Here is a 24075-nt window from a genome sequence, read left to right as displayed (position 1 = left end):
AGTTCGATGTCCTTGTCCGGAGCCTGTGGCTTCACGTTGCCATCTGAAGTAGCAGTTATATGAGGTTCATAGATTACCGGTGCAGACGGAACCTCGCTCCCTACCGATCTGATCTGATCAACAGTTAGCGACGAGGAAGGGATGAGAAGAAAATTAAACTTAACTAAAAGTAAATTTTTTCAAAATGAGATTAAATTTTTAGGGCATAAAATTGATGCCGATGGATTTCATAAGACGGATGAAACGATTTCGACAATTGCTAATGCCCCTACGCCGAAAGACGTCAAGACATCAAACGCTTTTTGGGATTAGTGAGTTTTTATGCCAAATTTTGCCCTAATTTGGCAACTTTGGCATATCCCTTAAATAATTTAACAAAAAAAGATGATAAATGGAATTGGTAAAAAAACTGCCAAATCGCTTTTGAAAAAATGAAAAAGAAAATTTGTTCAGACAGAGTTTTAATGCATTACGAACCCACATTACCGTTAATGCTAGCTACTGATGCATCTCCGGTAGGTCTTGGGGCAGTGCTGTCGCATGTTTTGTCTGATGGAACAGAAAGGACTATAGCATTCGCATCGAGGACACTGACTAACACAGAGCAGAAATACGCCCAAATCGATAAGGAAGCACTGTCAATTGTTTGGGCTGTCAAAAACTTTATCTATATCTAAAGGGAAGACGATTTTTCTCTGGTGACAGATCATAAACCTTTAGTGGCTATTTTCAAATCTAAGAGAGGACTTCCTATCCTCACAGCCACCCGACGTTTACGTTATGCACTGATATCAGTTTAATATTGCGTATCGAAATATCAAGGAACACGCTAATGCTAACTGCCTGTCGCGCCTGCGTCTTAAGTCCGAAGATATATGCATTAAGGATGATGTTGAAATATTCCAACTCCCCAAATTGAAACTCTTTCGGTAACAGCTGGGAAGATAGCTCGTGCAACGCGAGCTGACGAAGAATTAAATAGTCTTTATATGAAATTAAAATCTGCAGAAAGTTTGAAACGTAGGGAAGCAGAGTACACCTTACATTAATAAAGCAGAATGAATGATGACTGTATAGTGAGCGGTCAGAGGGTAGTTGTTCCGAAAAAACTCCGAGTTAAAATTCTCGAAGAGTTACACTAAGGTCATTTAGGAATCGTTAAAATGAAGACAATCGCCATATTTTACGTCTTTTGGAAGGGAATTGATCATGATATTGAAGACGTTTCGAGAAACTGTGTCGATTATATTATGTTCAAATCAGATCCAGTAAGGGCAAGGGTCAATCACTGGGAATATCCAAGTGCGCCTTGGAAACGCATTCACGTAGATTTTGCAGGCCATATTTTTGAACGAATGTTCTTGATTATCATTGACGCACATTCTAAATGGCTCGAAGTGTATACCTTAAAGTCAACAAATTCCTTTCAGACAATTGAATGTTTGAGAGACTGTTTTGCAAGATACGGACTGCCTTTAGTAGTAATGAGTGACTATGGTCCTCAGTTCACATCGGGCAATTTGAAACTTTTATAAGGAATACTGGAATTAAACACAAAACGTATGCTCCATTTAAACCAGCAAGTAACGGGCGAGCAGAGCGGTACGTTTACACCGTTAAACAAGCATTACGTACAATGCAAGGTTATCCGAGAAATATTAAGCAAAAACTTGCCATATTCCTCATGAATTATAGAAAGGCACCGAACATGGCAACCTTGTCAAGTCCAGCAATGTTATTCTTAAAAAGAGAAATTAGAACTCGAATTGATTTAGTTGTTCCAAATCTTGAAGAGTGGAACAACGCATCCGAAGGAATAATTATGATCTCTAAGCCAGAAATTTTGAGATCGGAGAAAAAGTTGCCATTCGGGATTATAGATCGCAAATTCCCGATCGAAAATTGGCAGAGTGACAAACAAGGATGGAGCGCTGCATTATACAATTGACGTTCAAGGAACTTTACTGCGCCGGCACGTCGATCAGATCAGATCGGTAGGGAGCGAGGTTCCATCTGTACCGGTAATCTATGAGCCTCGTATGGCTACTACTTCAGATGGCAACGTGAAGCCACAGGCTCCGGACAAGGACATCGAACAAAGCTGTGCACACTTAAGCCGGAGTTGAAACATCGTCATTTCCAAGGAAAACTGAGCCAGTCATTCCAGTAAATTCTGATAAAGAGTTGCAGCAACCCCAGCCAGAACTTACACGATCTTCGCCCATCCGCAAAGCTCCTCGGAGATTAAATCTGTAAATAAGTGGGGAGGGATGTAGCATCTAATTTCGAGAGTATCATTACTCTTATATGCCTGAGAACCTCTGTGAACGAGAGTACAAGAGAATGTAATGTAACTGCGTAAATAGCGCATCGCTGCTGTCTTATGGGTTAGAAATAAATGTTTGTGTTTAAACTAGTCTGTTAGGTTGCGTCATGCACTTCACTGAACCCACACCGCAAGATACAACAGTGGAATTGCTGCAAAAAATTAATGAAGACATACCCGTTTCAAAATTATGCGAGGAGTATGGCATTGGAAAGTCAACTCTATATGACATAAGAAAAAATAAAAAGGAGCTTGTTGAATTTTTTGTGGAAGACACTTAAACAACTTACATTGAAAGAAATGCTTAATAAAGTAAACAAATATATATTAAGCTTTTTTTTTTTTTTTGTAAATTTTTGATACCCTTTAGATCATAATTGTTCTTTACCAGATTTAAATTGATGATTTCATATCCGTAAAAATCCGGAATCGCCGAAGTCCCGACGAGTCCGGAATTCGAACTTTGTACTGTATATCTAAAATATGTTACGTCAAGGGTAATATTTTTGAAAGGAATTATATCGTTTCATCACTCTATTTAAAAGTCGAAATTTTTTTCGAAAAAATAAATGAGATAAAAATAATGAGATAAAAGTATCTTATATTCACTTTCGCTGTAGCAGTTAATCGTTGAATCATCTTCCAGGACGCGAGAAATGTCTTGATTCGAGTATATTTTAAAATCGTTAAGGTATAAATTTCCCTCAAGATCTAGGCCAGCGATTTCGATCTGTGCGAAATAGGAATTTTCTGTCATAGAGTTAATGGCGCGAGGGTTCTGCGGCTTTTGGCTATCGTTAACAAGACTTTCTTGGCGACACAGTAACTCCTATCCGGTTTAGATAGGCATTTGCTTCAGTATGCCACAACACGTTCTTTACGGTTTATTCCTTGGTAGAAAAAGCACCAACACTCTAATTCCTCGTAATCGTGTCAAGATTGAACGAGTTAAGTCACTTTCACTTCAGAGATAGGAACGCCGAAATAATCAAGATAATTCAAAACTATTACAAACGAAGAGTCGCTTTGACTCCTTTCTCAAATTAAGTATATCTGCAACTGTAGTATTAATATATCTCAGCAATATAATTCGGGATCATAAAAACCCCAAAAACGCATTAAACGCAAAATATTGCATTAGGCACAATGAAGAAATTTCGCACTTACAATGATTTTTACAATATGAAAACTGAATGGAATTTCTAAACTAAATGTTGATTGTTACACGATATTTCATTCTTGAATCTTTCGCGGTTGTGAAAGACTTCTAACTGTTAACCGGTTTTAATCTAATTATAGTATCATATTTATGCACAGAATCTATGTCTATCTAAATACGTATTTTTATATAATAACTTATTTTAACATGTTATGTGTACATGTAGGAATATAATTCTAGATAAATTTTATTAGTCTATATAATTTGTATTTCGTTAATTATTTGTAGTAGCATACTTTCTTAAATATTTACAAATACCTGCCTGCTGCTACTTGCTGTATAATTAATCCACTATGGGTTATATTTTCTTAATTTGATAGTCATTAAAAATCAAATCAAATTTTCCTTATGGTTTATTTCCTTTCTCTTCAAAAATAAAAGCATCCAACATTTTGGTCACTTTAGGACACTTTACGTGGAACGTTAGGGCGTGGATTTGTAATAAATTCTTATTCAACTTCGCACTATACTTTAAATTGCCCGAATTTTATTTTATAACTCCGTTTAAAGTGCTTGTTCTGATTAATTTTGCAAATGGATTTCTTCATAAAATTTCCAGAAATATTATGTTAATATAACTTGGAAACAAATAAAAAAATATTATAATTATAGAGCTTTACTAAATTCTGAAAGCGTAATTATGTATTTTGTCATTTTATTTTCTTAGTGCTGTATAGCGCACTGAAGGTTATTTTACATTTGCATGACAATAAATATCTCTCATCTGCTTTACTTTTATCGAATACCCTAAACTAACCTAACATATTCTATTTCTTTCACCGTTACCGTTTACTTCCTGACGCAAAGTAAAGGAAATATTGTAATCGCGAAAATCTAAACGTATCATATTTAAAAAACAATGTCCATTTTGACTGTTTCGGAATCCATTTGGACGATTTACACTGGTGTGCAAAAATTAAGGACGAGACGATTTTTTCAATATAACTTTGTAAAAAAAGCTTTCCAAATCAACACATTTAATACCGTAAGATCCCCAATACGTAAGGACATAAGTAATGTAAGCAACACCTACTAAAACAGAAATCAGAGGGATAAAAAGAAGCTTTATTGAAAAAGTAACATGGAGCGCAATGAGACTGAAGGCCGAAACATCCCTGTGATGGGTGTCCAGCAAGAAACATCCGATCTTTAATAGGGGATATGATCTCCCCTGACTGCTAGGCAGGTTTCACAGCGTCTGCCCATGCTGAGAATGAGGGTGTCAATGAGTTGTTGAGGCATTGCTGCCCATTCTTCTTGCAGGGCCAATCGAAGCTCCGGACTTGTTACTGGTGGTAAGGTACGAGCTGCCAAGCCTCTGCCTAGAAAATCCCATACATGCTCGATGGGATTCAGATCCGGAGATCGTGCCGGTCAATCCATACGTTCAATATCCTCACTCTCTAAGAGCTGTTCGGCAGCTACTGTGCGATGACATGATGCATTGTCGTCCATGAAAAGAAACTGAGGACCCATAGCGCCTCTAAAAAGACGCACATGTGGAAGAAGAATCTCGTGACAATAACGGGTCCCGTTGACTGAACCTGCGTCGAAGATGTAAAGGTCTGTACGACTAACAAGCATTATGCCTCCCCAAACGAAAACACCGCCACCTCCATACCTGTCTCTTTCAATGATGTTCGAGGGATGATTGCGGCTTCCCCGCTCTCTCCAGATGAGTATGCGATGAGAATCGCTACTCAGACTGAATCTGCTCTCATCTGTAAAGAGTACTCGTCCCCATTCATTGTCTCTCCAATTCCGGTGTTCCCGGCTCCACAGAGAACGCCTTCTCCGATGGGCAGGCGTTAGAGGTACACACCGTACAGGGCGTCGTGCAAACAGACCACCACCGTGCAGTCTTCTGGCCACAGTAAAACGCGATATCGGTCGTCCAGTCGCCTGTGTCGTGTGTCTAGCGATTTCCCCCGCTTTCTGCCGCCTGTTTCTTCTGGCCTGTCAGGCAATATTCCGCTCATCTGCGGGTGTGGTTCCTCGTGGACGACCACTACTAAACCCCCGGATAGCTGTTCCTATAGTTTGAAATTGTCTCCAAAGTCGTGAAACGATGCTGTGAGCAATTCCGAACTCTTCAGCCACACTTGTCACACTGCGGCCTTCCTCCAACTTCCCAATGATTCGACCTCGGGTAAAAGCATCCAGATGTCGTCTAACAGATTTATTATTCGCCATTTCTCGCTGAGGCAGCAACTCGGTGTGATTTTAACTGCTATACGGCGTGCAATCTCTTCGCCAGAAATACTGATCTTACACCGACAACATGCTTTATACTACTCAGACACTCCCCCATTACGTCTACCTGCATATCTGCGCATGTGCTACCATATATCACCTTACTTAATCTCCTGATTGGTCTTTCTGTCCGCTCTGCCTCTTCGTTCAGCTGATATGCTAATTTTTCGACTTCGTCCTTAATTTTTGCACACCAGTGTATATCCGTGATATCTGTACATTAATTTGCGGACAGAGTAAACTACACTTTTTATTTTCTAATTGGATATAAAATGGATTCAAAAGTTTATTTTCCATAACATCTGTATGTACGTACGTACATACATTTGCATATGTACGTACGTTTCAAAAGCGATCAGGAGTAGAACGTCAAAATTTTATGTACGGAAATGCTGCAACTTTAAATTCCTGCACCTTATGTTTCATTTAGAAAACTGGCTTTTGGTATGGGTTTCATATAAAACTAATAACACGAGGAGGAGATGTCTTTCTTGCATATTTCTCTCTTGGATTCTGCATTGAAACAGACAGCCCACCTACTAAGCAAACTAGCATAATGTTACCTTCCTATAGTCAAATATTTAATTGGTGGCCTCTGTAAGATATGTTAAGCACACATTTGAAAACAATAGATAAGTATAATGTCCTATTTGCTGAATATCACAGTTAGGCACTAATATATAGCTATATATCTGTATCATTATATTTATCAGCCTATCTACGTATATGGATAAAACTAATTAAACTTGGTAATTTAAGATTTAAAAGGCCTTAATCCTTTTAATTTTAGCAATTTCTTTTCGTGGGAGATAATCATAAAAATTTATATATATAACATATATTAAGTGAACGTTTTCGCAGTTTTTTTCAATTTCGCAATAGCAAACTCAATTCATAATAAGAGCCTGGATATAATGAACGAACAGTTAAGTTCTGGCCAATTTTCTAAAGAATTAACTGCGTTTATACGGCTAAAGCGCACCTCGAATTTTGTAAAAATCGGATTTAAGGAACTTTACGATATCTTCCACTAAATGTTTTTAAAATTTATAATTCTTTTGTTAATTTCTCCAGGGATAATATGCTAAAAGTATACATTTACAGTTTTTTTTTTCCAATTTCGCCTTTCTCTGTGTTCTAGACAAAGGTTACATGAGGCAATAGTAACACGTTTTTGCAGAAACATGGCTAAGTGTTCCTCAAATTACCATATGATTAATATCATAATTAGTATCATAATTAGTAAATAGTAAATTAAAGAGATTGAGTAAATAAATTCGAATCGGTTCTTTGATCCCTCTCAGGTCCTTTCAATATAGTATCTTCTGCGTTTATTAGATTATGAATGCAACATTATTTTCTGGTTCTATTCAGAAAGCGCACGGCTAATTTATTCGGAATCCAAGGGTACATAAATACGAACCTGAAAATGTGGGATAGAGCAGATTTTTGTGTTTTAAATACAGTACCAATAGTTTTACTAACCTTTTCGATTTACAGATATTTCAGCTGACAGTATTTAGTAAGATATATTTGTTGAACTTAAATTAGTGTTTTGAGAGTAGGATTGATCTATCATGTTCTAATATATTTTCGTTGGTATCTTCCTGTATCTGGATTATGGAATTTTAACAATGTTATTTAATGATATATTAAGAGTTAAGGTTCCTCTACTTTTAGAAGACGCCGCGCGGACAGAAATTATATGACTTTCTTGTCCGAGAATTAAGTAAAAGGGTCTTTTCACAAGACAAAGTTATGACTATCTAGAAATGAACTGAGTTCAGGATAAAATTAATGAAAACTTGTTTGAAATTGATACACGAGTACTAGGGGGAATTGCTTTTAACTTTATTTTAAAAATATTACAAATGCGGGAATGACCAACACTTCATTCCAATTTTCTTAAATTTTCAAGACATAGCGACTTAAAAACTTTTGAGAAAAATGATATATTTGTATATATCTTTAGGAATGAAATGGTTTGTTTAAAATTTCATGACGGTAAGGATTGAATTACGAAAATCAAGTTGTTTACATATAATCTTAAATTATTTTCTTTCTATAACTAATAACTTTTATATTCTTCGTTAATGAAATCTCGATGAGAATTATAACTCTAAACAAACAAAAAAACGTTGGTAGCCGAATTTTCGAAATTTATTACTATATAAATACAGTGAGATCTTATAGAGTTATGCGATTTATGCTTGCTTTCAAAATTCTCCGGATAGTTTTAAAGAGCAATATTTAGAATTTACTCAAACTACTCTTGATTCGCTTCAAGACTATATATGTTTCATCATAAACAACATTAAAGAATAAGCAAAAAGTTTCTAGAAAGCTTAAGCTATAAATCATTTAGTTAAAACTAACTATAGAATTCTTCTATTCGTGAAAGATGAAAAGCTGTTTGACTGCTTCGCTTTTAGCAATAGAAACAGTATAATATTTATGGGATGATAAAACGGTTTTATGTATTCAGCACCACGTCAAACAACCGAATCTTTAAATTTTTGTTTGAGAAAAATGCGTTTCAATGTATATCATCTGTTTAGTTTCTAGAAAAATCGAGTAATAGCGTCTACGTAACAATCCATTTATATGCTTTCATGCGATGAACAACGCTGTGTTTTAGACCAGTGTCAAATATCGTTAAAAACTAGACAAAATGTATAAGTGTAAATAACAAGAAATGCAGACTTAAAGGTTTGGGTGGGTAAGTAAATATGCAAATAATTCAAAAATATGTAATGAAATTTAATCTACTTAGATGATTTATTGCATATGAGATTAATTTCGAATATACAAAACTTAAGCACAAAGAACTAAAGCCAGCAGTTATTTAAATAATTTTATTGAACGCCATTTATTGGTTTACAAAAATTCAAGACAAATCAATTTCATCAAAAGGCGAAAATTTATCACAGAAGTTTTTATTACAAAATTCAGAACATTTTCTGATTTTTTTATGGATCTCATATTATTTCCCATATTCATTTGAAAGAAAATAACTGATGTTCTTACAATCTGTCAAATATTGTATTCTTCCTGTAAAAACTCAGACGGCAGACATCTATGACACTGGGTTTGAAAATATCCATGATGAACAAACAGCACTGCCGCCGGCCATCCGTCTTCAATGATGGCCTTATGGAAAAGGTGTTTCAAAGCAAAATCGTCGCTTTAAGGTTGCACAACTCAGTTGCCATTTCCCGTGGATCCTTTAGATATTTATGGTCCGACGGAAATTGATTTTTTGGATGACCCTCAGATTGTTTAAATAATCATTATCAAATGAACTAGTCATCCTCTCAATCGATATCTGACTCATTGAAATCATCTAAATATAAATGTCCTTAACAAATCCAATTAACATCATCCGCTAAAATTAAATCATTATCTAAGTCAACTATATAAACATAACGCAGCTATATAAACAAACACATCCTCATTTTATACCATCATATATATCATCATTGAAAACATAGCGAAATTAAGATAAATCATCTTCGTTCAAATCAACTAAACAAAAATCACTATCAGATAAATCTTCATCAGCAAAAACACCACTCTCAATTGGTCTTCGTCTTCATCACCTGAACCATATAAATAATCATCTAATTTACTATCTAAATCATCAACATATACATCGTAAAATTATCACCAGATAAATGAAAATCATCATCTAAATCATTTAAATAATTCTCATCATCCAAAACATATTATCAACTTAAATCGTCGTATAATCATCGTCACTATCCTCATCGTCGAGATAGATAAATCCTAATCATCCAATTCACTTAAATGGAAAGCAATATCAACCAAATATCTTCTTCTTCATCCTCATTTAACCATCGTCTTCATTGCCAAAACCTTCTAAATTATTATATAAATCGCTATCATATCAACTATAAAATCGTCATCAGTCAGACACATATCATCATCAAAATCAACTAAATATTCCTCACCACACAAAGCATATCATCAAGTTAAACCATCGTATATATCACGTCACCATCATTATCAAAATAATAAGATAAACCATCATCACCCATATCACTTGAATAAAAACATTATCATCTAAATCGTTATCATCAACATCATTTAATCAGGTAAAACAACAAAATCTTCATCTAAATCTCCATCATATGAATAACAATATCATCATCAGCTAAATACGAATGTCATTAAATCATCTTAATAATCATTACCACCAAAATCACATCATCATTCTAAAAAAACATCCATTATATCATCGTCACCATCATCATTGAAGTTGCCGTCAAAATAAAATAAATTCACCTAAATAAAAAGCACTACCACTTAAAGTTTTATTATCAGCATACCCAATTAATCCATATTCTTCATCACTAAATCATATAATCACCAACACCTAAATAAAAAATCATGAATAGTTAAACTAAATCCTCATTCTTAAAACACCAGCTAAATTATATAAATCATCATCATTTAAATACTCATTGTTTTCGTGTTTTGTTAGCGTGACGTCAAAAGGAGCCAGTTTCATTCAGATACAGACAGAAGTCATCGGAAGTTCACTATTGTTGGTAGAGGAGTAGTAACCGACCCTGCTTAGGAGATGCCGGAGGCTTGAGTACGCTGCTGATGCATATGCCATCTTGGATCACGTGACACTCGGAAGTGACCTGAAGTGTTTGAATTACGTAATGTTTATAAAGTTTTGTTTTTGTGGCAACGAAAATATTTTTTAAGGTTTCATTTGTTCTGCCAACAATGAATTGTTTTTTTATTCTTTCTGGCTACGGCAAATCTTCTTTGGTATGACACTAATAGTTTCCCTTTCATCATTAAATCTGAATTTTTTTTAATTGAGCATCTAAGTATTAATTATTTCTTCAGTTTGGATAGTGTTATTATAACTTTATTGAGCAAACTCGGAAAAGTTAATCGTTAAAGAAAATTGTTACAAGAAAGATAAAATTAAAAGCTAAAAAATTGCATTTGTAAAAATTAAAAGAAAAAAAAGTAAATTTATATTTCAAGTTTCACCAGAATAGAAAAAGATAAGGGATTATAAACAATAGAATACTTAATAGAAAAATAAAAATAAAAATATAAATTGCCTTTACGAAAATAGAAAAAAGCAGTATATTCAGCTTATAAAAGTCAATTTTACTTCTGTAAACTAAATAAAGTCAACATTTATAAACAACTTTTTAAAACTGCAAGAAGGAAAATTTTAAATTTTTAAAATAACATATTACATTTGTAAAAAAAAAAAAAAAAAAAAAATATATATATATATATATATATTAAAATCCTTTATAAAGTAAAAACAGTGAAAAGAAATTTTAAAGTTTTAAAAGTATTAAGTTTGTAAAATAAAATTATAAAGAGAAAATTATTTGTGATATCAGAAAGGGAAAGTAAAAGAACTGTCAAATAAACATTGCATTTACACAAGTTTCAACTTTATAAGAGCTCCTTGTCCCCTTAAGCCTCCGGCGTCTCCCTATTACGGTCGGTTACTATTAAGCTGATTATTGTAAACTGGCTGTTAAAATTACAGTGCATTGAGCATAGGGAGCCTGAGCCTTCATCCTGGAAAAAAAATACTTTTATTACTCATATAGAAATCATATAGAAATATCAGTTGAAATGATTATTCAATTTTCAGTCACATGCATGAGGAGATTTGAGAAGGTGTATTTAGCTTACGTAAATATCCAAATTGAAAAACACTCGAAAAAGTTGACTGAACACCCTGTCCGCAAAAGTCCAGACCTGATCTTGTTCGTTTGTGTTAGGCATTGATTTCCAAAAACAAAAGTGTTTTAAGAAAAGTAAATATTTACGCTTCGATATTTTTAAATTTAACGACATTTAAAGTCATTAGTTTTGTAAAAATTACGAAGTGCAACTTTTGATATGTTCTTTCGACACTCATACTTTTATTAGGCAAAATTTTGCACTCATTATGAAAAGGAAAAGCGCATTAAGTGTGAACATCTCGTGACAGCAGCTGACCGAGAGAGTTCATGGTAAAATCCAGCAACACATTCAAAGTTCATTCAGAAACTGAAAAACAAAATAGTTGCATTTGTAAGTAACTAAAATTAAAATGTCATTTTAGTGTTAAAATTTCAAGAGAATATACATATTGTAGTGTAAACTTTGGAAACTTTTAAATTATTTCTATGAAGATTTTCTATCTGATACTAAATGTAAAAAAAAATATAAATAAGGACACTAGAAAATCGCTTGGAAATCGCAAAAGTATATCATTGAATGACATTTAGGCAAAACATAAACTTCAAAGTTTCGTAATTTATTTATTAAACGACCACTCAACGCAAATTTAAAATGGTATCAAATATCATAGAATATGAAAATAATTAACACAGTCTGTTTTAGACGTACAGCAGCCAAATGTGTTTTCCTTCTTATAACAAGTACAAAATTTCCCTAAAGAGAAATATAGGTCTTGGAGGAACTTCTAATAAATTACATGTTGTATGTTTTGCAAGATTAATCGTTTAATATTCGAAAACACAAATATTTGCGTCATTTAAAACAGTTTGGTAATCAGAGTATACACGCGGCGTCAGAAATAAAAGAACGAGCAAATGATTTTGTAGATAGAGTATATGCTATTTGATGAAGTACACTTTCATACTATTTGATGAAGCATATTTTCAGTAGAAAAGTACCGAAAATGCGGTGCACAATTTTGTACGAAAATGATCTAAATGGATAAGATGGACTTAAATTAGTATGTTATTTTTTATGATTTAACTAGTTAAAACAGATAATTCACATTTTTATTTTCACCTTTTTTGAAATAAACTAATTACGCAAGGTGTAAAAAAACAAGAAGAAAATAGACGTCATCACAAAAATTAAATGATTAACGGTCTTTTATCGAAAATGAAAATTTTTATCACCAAAAGACAGAAGTCTTCCTTTACCTACGCAAAATATTTAAAAAAAATTCTTGACTTCCCTTAGCCGGTAAAAAGCTGGTATCTGATCTTAAATTTGTCCTGTAATATCTCAGTAAATTTCAAAAGTAAAAATGTGCGCATTTTTCTTACATATAAAAAATTGTTATATAAGTAATTCTTCTATTAAACGTTTTTTCAAACTTCTTAAAATATTCATTTGCTATTCAAAATTTTATAAGTGTAACTAGATTGAGTAACGACTAAATGAAAGTACAACTCACACCCACATTTTCCGAACATCGTGTATCTGAAAGCATGATCGCATACAAATACACTTGTTCTACTGCTTACTTACTATGCATCAGATCTTTAATAAATTGAAAGGAAATAAAATGCATGGGGTTTGGCAATACCATAAACTTCGCATCCCGCAACTACGCTTATTGATCATAACTTAGCAAAAGGAAATAAATATGTAAATTAAGCATTCGTTCTAGATATAGCGAAAATATAGGCGGAAAAATCTGTAATAACATTTGCTTTTAAGCTATCAGAACAAAAGGAAACTTTAAACCGAATTTATTTTAATTATCATATTAGGACTCAGAATTAGTAATGAGATGTTTTTTTCTTTCTGTAGCCTTTTGGAGTGAACATCGAAGAAGTAAACCGCGTTTGCTTAATAGAAATGCAGATGATTTAGTTTCCAGTCCAGTCTTAGTTAGTGAGTCCAGTTTTTTAGTAGTAAATATCGCTTCCGCTAAATGAAACAAACACAATGCTGGACAGTCAGTTTTCGAAAGAAAATCTAAATTGTTATGCAGCAAGAATGTTTGATTTTGGTGAAAGGTGACTGAAAGGTAAATGAAATTACAAAGAATAATGTGCCAAGGAATAAATGTGCATTGCATAAAGAACTAAGGAAACGGTTTACAGTAGAAGAACATGTTGGAAACTGCATTGTAGAAAATCCCCAGAATGATTTGTAAGAAGAAAAGGGCATACGTGTGTTTGCCTTTAAATAAGCTAAAAGGAGCACAAATAGAAGTGAAAACTATTATGCCGTGTTGACTTCGTGTGGTCAATCTTTTCACGGAATAATATAATTTTACGAGAAAGAAACAAATTTTTTCTAAGATTCGACACTAGATTTTTTCTAATATTCGACACTTTCTAAAGATTTCTTTTCGAAATATTGCAACAAAAAATTCATAAATTTTCAAAGGTACTTTACTGAGCTAGGAAAACAAAAAAATCCCATGATGCAAATATGGATGTATCTCCAGTAGGCTTGATATCCAGTAGGCTAGAGGAACAAAAACTGTTCACATAAAAACAACAGGTCACGAAAAATCTTACCTCATCGTAGCGAACTCTTGCTTTGGGCAGCGCACAAAATTAAAATCCAAGCTTATCTTTAAAAGAAACGCTTGCTAAAATGCACTTTCCAGAAAGTGTCATGGATGAAGGGAAAGGGTGCTACATTATAGAAAAGAATTGTTTCGTAAAAGCTTCCTGTTGCCTTAAACAATCATGAAAATCTAATACTTTGGGACATGTTCAGATTTCCTTTAAGGGATAATGCAAGTATATTGTTGAAAGAGTGTAATACAACCATGGCAGTTTATCCACGAGGATTAACGCCATTAGTTCAGCCTTTAGATGCATATAGCAATACACCATACAAACAAGTGGAATACACGAATGAAGACGAAGAAATATTTACAAAAGGAGGCCAAATGCGTCGTCCCAGTCTAGAAATATTTATTGGTTGAATGGATAATAAAAGAACGAAATATAATTTTTGTATGCCCATCCTACCTTATTTAGTGAGTCCAGTTTCTATAAATCTATCATTTTTATATCCCACACATATCGCACAAAATAAATTTCGATCTTAAGTTTTAGATTAAATTTGCGCCTTATACACCGGCATACACCGTAATAAAAGTAACAGCAATTTCAATGATATGGACATTTACGGTACTTGCTGAACCATTATATTCGGTTTCTTTCTTCCACTTATTATAATGGAGTAAAACTTTTCGAAATTTCGAAGCCACATTTCTCAATCTTTCTGTTGAGGAAAGAAATAAGGTAGTCAAACCTTTTCCTCGAAAAATAAAATTCTGTATAAGATTTCTAATGCACAAGTTAAATTCGCTATGCTTTTGATATTATTTAAAATTTAGAAAAAAGAAGGAGGAGACAAAAAAGAACTGATTTGGGAACCAGAATATATATCCATTAAATATCTGTCAGTGGGAATGCATACAACTATAATGAATAGTATAGGATTTTTAGGAAAATTAGTTTTCTATACCTTTACTTTTCAAATGATTTAAAGAAGAAAAAAGTACAGAGGAGAACAACTCGGGGGTCTCGGTAATCAGAAAAATTTCGCCATCAAATATCGGGTATGAGGATGAATATAACCATAACGAATAGTACAGAAATACGATTAATTCGCGTTTGACTTATAGGCCTTGTACTATTATAACATTGCTTTATTATATAGATCAAAACGCATAGGATGAGAAAATTCTCTTAATATCTATTTGAGTAATAACGTCAGGGAATTGTTCTTAAAAAAGTTAAAATTTTTTTTAAATAATACGCCCTTCAAATCTAATCTATTATGGTTAGATATGATGTTCTCGAGAGCAGAAAATTATGCCCATCTCCTTCAGACTATGATTCTGAAATGTTTAACAAATCTTTCGCAGTCTTAACTAATAAAGAAATGTGGGAGTGCTTGATTTTATATTAAGGTGATGGGATCAGATTATGTATAGTATGTGACATTGTGTCTAATATACTATGTATTTGGGAAAAACGTCTTCACCAGGTTATTATACGGGCGATGCCATCAAAACAAACGCGAAGAAAACCAATATTTGCATCGAATAATTTACATTTCATAATAAAAATACCATTTTCTTTTTAGATAGCCAATTTGTGAACAACATTTTGTATCGTAACAGTGCACGGCATTACTGCCAACTTTCAAATATGAAAAAAGCAAGGCCCTCGGTAGCCAAAGCGCTAATTTCTGGAAGAGGTTCGAGGTGCAAAGGCGGCATCATTTTAAAAGAAATCGAAATTGATTTACATTCGGTGTATAATGTGTGATTCACTTTATTAAATTTTTATATAGTAATTCTTAAGTAAAATATACTGATATTTATATTTATTCTTTTGAAACTAATATTTATTTACATATTCTAAATGTTATGTTCTTTGGTTAGTTTCCAATTGTAATCTTGTATTTTTACCCTGAGAAAATCCTGAGCAGAAAATGAAATTGTAATTTGTCAAGGTGCTTTTAAACACGGTAAAAGTAAATTCATAATTAATGTGCAAAAATTTAGTATGCGAATAAATTTAGTATTGCACACAAAATTAATCAGCTTAAAAATTTCTGTTTTGAACGTTTGTTTGAAACTTGATACAAAGTTCTATAAATATCTGCAGCTGATTCAGATATTTTAGGTTCATAAACTTTAAAAAGAATGATTATTTAGAATATCACTAGGAATGGAGGAATGAAATTTGTATAAATTACGTTTCATGAGTTCCATTATAAAATATATATATAGTGCAATATTTATTTCCACAATTTAATATTAGTAGCACAACTTAATTTTATTGTTAAAAAGCACTTTCATTAGTAAAGATTAAAAATTAAAAACGTTATTAGACTGACAGTTTCCAATTAAACCGCAGAATTGGCATCTATGAATAGGCGCTAAAAACACAGGTCTCCAGTACGAAAGTGTTTAATTACTTCGTATGAAAATAAATGTATAAAGTTAGCATGACTAATTACTAGTTAATAAAATATCATTTATACATACCGAGCAAAATATTATCAAATGCTGTTCGTATGCTATGAATTCGATCAAGTTTTGTTCAAAAATGTTGCTGATAATAAATTTGGTTAAAGTAAAACAGGGATAAGGTTATTTGTTCATTTCTCTTTTTCGGATAGTGCTTTCTGTGGTGATTATATCAATACTTCAACAGTCCATCTCCAGTTTTGACTCTTTTTCCAGTTCATCCTTTCTCTTTTCCGGATTTGCCAGTTCTTTTCCGGTTCCAGCTTATTCTTCAGTTCCGGCTTCTTTTTCAGTTCTGCCTCCTTTTTCGGTTTTTGCTTCTTTTTAAGATCACATTGAGGGTTTTCCAGTCTGCAAAATAGTCAATGTATCATTATTTTTATTACTATAAATTAAAAAGTAACGCGGCGACGATCAAAATTTGAGATGTACAATACTTGTATATTTATAATATGTATAAAACTTGCTGCTCAGCTGTACAGTAAAAGTCTCCCTCGCAGATTTTTTGCCTGATAGAATTTCTTCTACAAAGCGCGATTTTGTTCTTTTCGTTGTTCAGACCTAATAACAACGAGAGAAGTCAAATCAGAGGGGGCGAATTGTTTCCAATAGGTGACCTTCATGAGCCCCACATAAACCGCAGTAATTTGCAAAGGTTCGGTGCTTGTATTTTTCATTCCTTAATTTTTTTATAAATTGTAATAATAATAATAATAATAATAATAATAAACAGTTGGCTTAAAAGCAAAGTGAAACTGCGGCATTTGTAATTTAATTAAACAATTTATCACAACTAGGAACAAACGAAAAAAAGCATTTTTAGAAGATTTACAGGTCACATTCTTTCAGCATCAGGAAAAAAATCTCCTGTATTCAAAGGAGCTTACTCGTATATAAATTTAATAAATTTATGAAAATATTAAATATAAATTTTTGAATGAATTACTATTTCACACACATGCCAGATATTTCTACGTTCTACACGTTTTGCATAATTTACTTACGTATTTGGTATTTTAACGTTGTTCTTATAAAATTTTCCCTTTTTCTTATAAAATTTTCTTTGGCTGTTAACACTTTGGGTGACAACGAGGAATCTTACAGATTTTGCGAATGGATCTTCAGGCGGTTCTTCGGGGTTATAAATGTCGAAGCTGTAAGACAAACATTTTTACTTTTATATTATAATGAAATTATTAGAATTGCTATAAAAGTAATTTAAGAAAACTTCAAACTAAAATTATGAGCCAAGGAAAGAAATGTTTAATCAGTCCTTTCATGTTTAATCAGCCCAATTTCTATGTTTCTGAGGTGGTAAAATATTATTATTCCAGAGCTTTACACATCATTAATATATCTCCGGTTTTCCTCATTCAAGTTATGTTTCTCGCAGGTCAATTGCTCTGCATCTCTGACTGCACACGTTACAAATTTTCATTGGTCATTCCAATCTTCAATAACATGTTGCTGGTCTACTTCCGGCAAAGCAGCACCAGGGCTTTTGCCACGATATGTTTTTCAATTGAAAATTTTATTTTCGTTGCTCACTTGCATTCTTAAAAATTTTAATTTTTTATGCATAGAGAAAGAAATCAAGCAAAGCAATACGAATAAGGAAAATCATTATCTCTTTTCCCTTACATTCCGCTAAATTTGTTGAAGGAAAAAGAGCTAAGTTTCTAAAAATGTATCTCCTTACTCTTTATACAAATTATGTCTTTGTCAGTGTTTCTGATACACTTTAATGTATTTTACAATTTATTTAATGTTTGAATATTACAGCTTCCTATGCTGAAATAGGTTCTCTATTTTCTTTCGAAGAAAGAAGAAATAGAGTTCCAGAATTTTTTATAACGGAGGCCATATATTTCTTACTTTGAAGAGAAAGAGAAACAAAAGATATTTCCATATGGCAAGATGTAACATTTTATATATCCCGGCTTTTAAAACCCATCAGAGTCTAGCAGCAGTTGAGTCGTACGTAATTATGCACACAAATATAGAGAGAAAGAGACGACGGGAAATCAGATGGTAAAGCATGGTCCAAAAGTCTCTCCTGGCCCGGTAAAAATAACACAAAACACAAGAAGGAAAGATCATCAGTTTATGCTTAGTACAGTAAAAATTAAAGAATAGGAACAAAATTAGACAGTGATCGCCCTTCAAAGAAGGTATCCGAAATTAAGACCCGGACCCTTTTGCAGGCATCACATCTCCCGCACATGGAAGATCTACTGTTCTGGAAAATACTGAGCATGCCCAGAACTTCTCCAGCAGCTGCCACGATATATGCAACAAGTTACTCAGGACTTCTAACGGGCGTCTTGTACACCAATCTCTTGACATACCCCCAGAGGTTGTAGTGAGGTCTGGTGATCTTGCTAGCCAGTGTACTGGACTAACCCTACCAAACTCTTTTTGAGGATACGTTCCGAAGGAACATTGGAACAGTTTTTTTTATGACAATCGCTTGTTTTTTTCTTATTTGTTGGTTTCCGCTGCGCTAAGAATAATAAACATATATATTCCCCCTGTTCATGTCCTACTTTTTCTGTGCTTTCTGTCGTCAGTATGGCGCCATGAATGCGTTTCCGACCATGCACAGCCGTACGTTTTTAAAATCGTTTTATGCTGTTGTATATATATATATATATGTATATAATTAAAGTAAAAGAGACAAACGAAAAAAGACCTATATATATATAATATTAGGAATCCTGATTGCCCATATTGATCTATGTTGTGTAATAAAGAACGAATTTAGCAGATGAAGAAGATGACATATTGACATTTAATTTCAATTCACATTTGTAGCGACAATTAATTTGAAATTCTAATCTCACTTATTTCCAGAATATTAATATTTCTCATATTGTTGAAATAGGCAGAATGTAGCAGGACGGCGTGTCAGCGTGTACAGAGATAGAAGCAAACTGCATAGTTAACCAATATGGTAGTTTATTAAGAGATAGATTTGGTTCAGGAAATTTTTAATTCCCACTTATCTACGTCATCATTTTTATATAAAAATCCTATGATGTGGATATATATATATATTTTTTATTTAATTAATTTTATTTTTTAATTAGTTATTAGTTTAAAATTACTTTATTTTATATATCTAAATTAATTGCAATGAACAGTTACAAGCTCGAAATGTTTATTATGTTATATTCTCAATATTCGAGCTAAATAATAACATGAATCTGTAAATCTAGAATTATAGTCTAGTAGAAACAGTTGAACTGAGAAATTTATTTTAGATTTTTTCCGAATAGAATATTGGATAGATTTAAGAGTTTTACTTAATTTATTTAACATATATATATCATATATACGGGTATATACATATTATTTATAAACGTAGAGTATTTTTCTGTGTTTGATACTTAATTTATTCAACAGTTTGGCTCTTACTTCTCATTCACAAATTTTGAAAACCGGGCGTTTAAACACTTTTATTTGTGTATTTACATTGTGTTTAGATACTTCATTAGTTAATGAAATAAAATTTCTTCATAATAAAAGGTATTACAAGAAATAATTTTAAATTCTTCACAACGTGATTTTCCATATTAGAGTTTTGTAATCTACTTTTTCAATGAAGGAATGACGAAAAATTACACAGTATAAATTTCAAAAGGTATTAGTTTTCAGACCAGCGTTTTTATCAAAACATTATTAAATCTTTAATTAAAGAGGATCTGAAATATTATCTTTTGTTTTATTATTTTTTGATAAATGACTTACGTGTCCGACACATCTTCAAATCTTAAACATCGGGGATCCATTTCTGCTAGTAATTTTTCTGTGTACCATATTTCTCCATCTCCTCCTGGTTTTTCAAATACACGTCGATAATAAAACATTTCACGGCGAATCTTTTTCTTTTCGCTGAAATATTTTTATTTTACTAAATATATGCATTCATATATACGTAAGATATAACAAAATACGCTGGCTGCTTTAAGAAAAGATTGGCGACCTGAAAATTAGCTATTCTAAATTTTATGTTCTCTCCCTTAATTCATCCGTTCTCCCAAATTCGAGATCTTTCCATGTTACATAACGCCTCTTGAAAAAGTTAACTAAAACTAAAAATTAACCAATCATAGTTTAGAGTACTTTCTGCATATACTCATTATAAATACCGCTCACAGGTTAACTACGTCATTCTTCCTTTCACTAACTTCTGCTCTGCCAATTTCTCCAGGCTTTCTAAGATTTTACGGGCAATATTGACGCAATTGCAAATGCGTTTCAATTCATAGCGATTTTTCGAAGTAGCTTCGCACATTAATGGATGTTGTCCTCTACTGGCTAAGATGATGTTCGGCAGTCTCTCTGCAATCGAACACATAGCGGTCCGGATCTCCTGCAATACCGCATGAGCTACGGCCATTTTCGCTTCGTCTGAAGCGATGCAGGTACGTCATGAAGAAGCCATGCTCTGTTAGAAACTTAGTGAAGTGAGACGAGTCACATTTTAAAAGCCCGCTGACGTTTGAAAAAAATCTGTAAACTCTTCAGCCAGTAGTCTGTCTCCCACACACGTTGCCAACGCTTCAATAATTCTACCTCGAGCTCAGCTTTTATGATCGAGCACGGGAGAGGTACATCAAGTCTGCGAACGTGGGGGTCAGTTGCTGCACTTTTGACTGCTGCATTTGCAATTTCAGTATCCAGTATTACGGTGTAGGAAGGTACCTACTGGTGTTCAGGGTTATAGCATTTTGGTTTCTTTATTAAGAGTTTAAGTGTGGCCTTGACGAGTGGAATTTTACTGCATGTACCTTGGATTGCCTGAAGGCTAAAGGCCGAGGTAAGTCCTATCCCATAAAATGTTTCTCTCTTTGAGTCGGAGCACACGCACTATTGCACTCTCGCGCTGAGCTAAGAGATGCAGAGGCGGCAGTCCTCAAACCACGTTTAGAGCATTAGTAGTCCAGGTTCTATATATTCGGGAAATCCTTAGAAGGAATGCTCTTTGGTGTCTTTGCGCTCAGCGTAGCAGAATCTGAATTTTATAAGTGATCGTTATGTCTCTCATCGAGGCTCCATACGGTGCAATACGCTCAGCAGATGATGGGACAAGGCAGATAGTACACGATTACCTCACGGTTACTTCCCGCAAGTATGCAAACCCCCAAATCATCGAAAGTTTCCATTTTACTTTGAGCGATTCTTAAGAAGAAACGTAAGATGCGAGCGCAGAACACCTGCACATCTAGAAGATCATAAGATTTATATATAGCAATGCCCATTACTTTCAATTATAAGACCAATTTCCCTGGATTTGGAAAAAAAATGCCAGAAAAAATTTTATTCTACAATACCAAGTGCACTTCAACAATTTATGAAATATATTTAAAATTTATGAAAAGTAAGGCAATGGGATTATAAGTAATTAATCATATTACATGAATGAATAAGCAAGTATTTAAGAGCAAGTAAAGTTTTAACATCTCCTGTCCACATATGCAAAGATCCAGTCAAAACAGAAAATTATATCTTCTAATTTTCGTCTGTATATGTTGCATAAGTTTTCCTTCCTTACTCTAATCAAATTTTCAGTCAAGCGCGATTACTCAATATTTGTGCTCTCAACCTGATGGCTGCGTATGCTGAGCCGATGGGTAATCAATCGTTTCGGCAATTTCCGCACAGGATTTCAAATTATTTCCCTGTAGAGTTCTTCACTGAACGAGACGGGCTTTCAAAATATAGTGTTACGTTATTTTCTTCCTTCATGTTCGTACGGGGTTCGTAGATTTGGAGTGAATTAACGCGATACTTGATAAAATACCGAAACACACTTTATTTAGCCATTATTATTCAGGGCAGCTCCAAAATCACGTCTACAATTGTCGAAGAACTACTATACACATGCTGCAACAATCAGCGACACAGCCTTCAAGCAATCAGGCTATAACGATGAAAACTGCTTAACTGTAAATCACCAGAGTACACCTCCCAACTCTGCTCGGTCGTTCTCGGAACGCCACTTACTTTCGAGATTCTCTACGCTACAACTCACGATGCATTCGACGATACCCTAGAGTACAGCTCCTGACTCCTCGGTTCAGTCGCTCCAAACTGATCGCCGAGCGTTTGCCCATGTCCCTAAAGTAGATTTAGACCGAAATGCCACCACAGCTGATCTTCTACATTACGGGCCACGGGCCTTTTCCCTTTTATTTCGAGAGACATGGACTCTCTTCCTCACTACTCTGTAGTTGTGGACAACTGGGCAATCCAGAACACTATCTAATCGATTGTCCACTTACTACTGATATTCCATATTCCTTTTCCACCAACGGATAGGACTGCCTTTAGTCGTTTTTTGATTAAGCAACGGCATCAAGTCAAAAAGATAGTCCGTTTAATTGACAAACTGATGAATCTGGGACTTGATCTTTGTGTCTTATAATATCGACATATGATTCAACTTCTTAAACTGCTTGAATATATTAAAACCCATCTACTTTTATGCTTTGAAGTGTTTGTAACCATTGTAATCTATTGTAATCCATCTGTTATAAGTCGCTGTGTATAGCAGCAGTCAAATATTTGTATATTCTCTCTCAGCATCTTTTTCTAAGTGCAATCAGGTAATATTGTCTATAACAGCTGTCCCTGTACCTATGGTACATTTAATACCAGGTGCTATTTAGCATTTGTATATCTTGCATTTGCCTATTTACCGATGAATAATAATGTTATCTTTTGCATATGTACATTTATTATCAAGTGCTGTTAAATATCTGTATATATTGAATTTGCATTATTATCTGTTGCATATGTATTGTCCTAATAGTCTCTTTGTTGTTCATAGCAGCTATCAATGTACTTATGGTACATTTTTTACCAGGTGCTGTTAAATATCTGAATATATTAAATCTGCATATTTACCTATGAATAATAATGTTATTGTCTTTATTTTTATCTTTCATTTAATCATACATTTAATCATACATTTAATTCTCTGTGTAATAATAACACTGAATGTATTGGGGTCGCTAGAGATTTTCATTGTATAATATATCCAACCATTATCCATTGTTTTAAATATATCCATTGTATTTATACCAACATTGAATGTATTTTGTGTTTTTCACGGTATAATATATGTTCATAATTTGTGGCATACTTAAGTCTATATTTCATCCTTTACAAATGTATAGTAACACATTTAACTGTCTGCATCAATTTATTTGCTGCATAAGGATCACAGGTGTCATGACAATTTTAAATGTATTTTTGTGTCACCAACACTGAATGTATTTTGTATTTTTATTGTATAGTATTGTATAGCATCTACTGTATCGTATTGTATTGTGGTATTGTATCTACTGTATCGTATTGTATTGTGGTATTGTATAGTATTGTATAGTATCTTATATCAGTTGGCTTTTAGTACAGGTTAAATATGTTAATTTTTTTTGTATTGTATTGTATTGTAATATTGTATAGTATTGTATGGTATCTTATATTCGTTAACTTTTATGC

Source organism: Stegodyphus dumicola, chromosome 12 (genome assembly GCF_044657685.1).
Source record: "Stegodyphus dumicola isolate Sdum_Otavi_A_Nest chromosome 12, ASM4465768v1".
Lineage (NCBI taxonomy): Eukaryota > Metazoa > Arthropoda > Arachnida > Araneae > Eresidae > Stegodyphus > Stegodyphus dumicola.
This window is presented reverse-complemented; position numbering follows the sequence as displayed.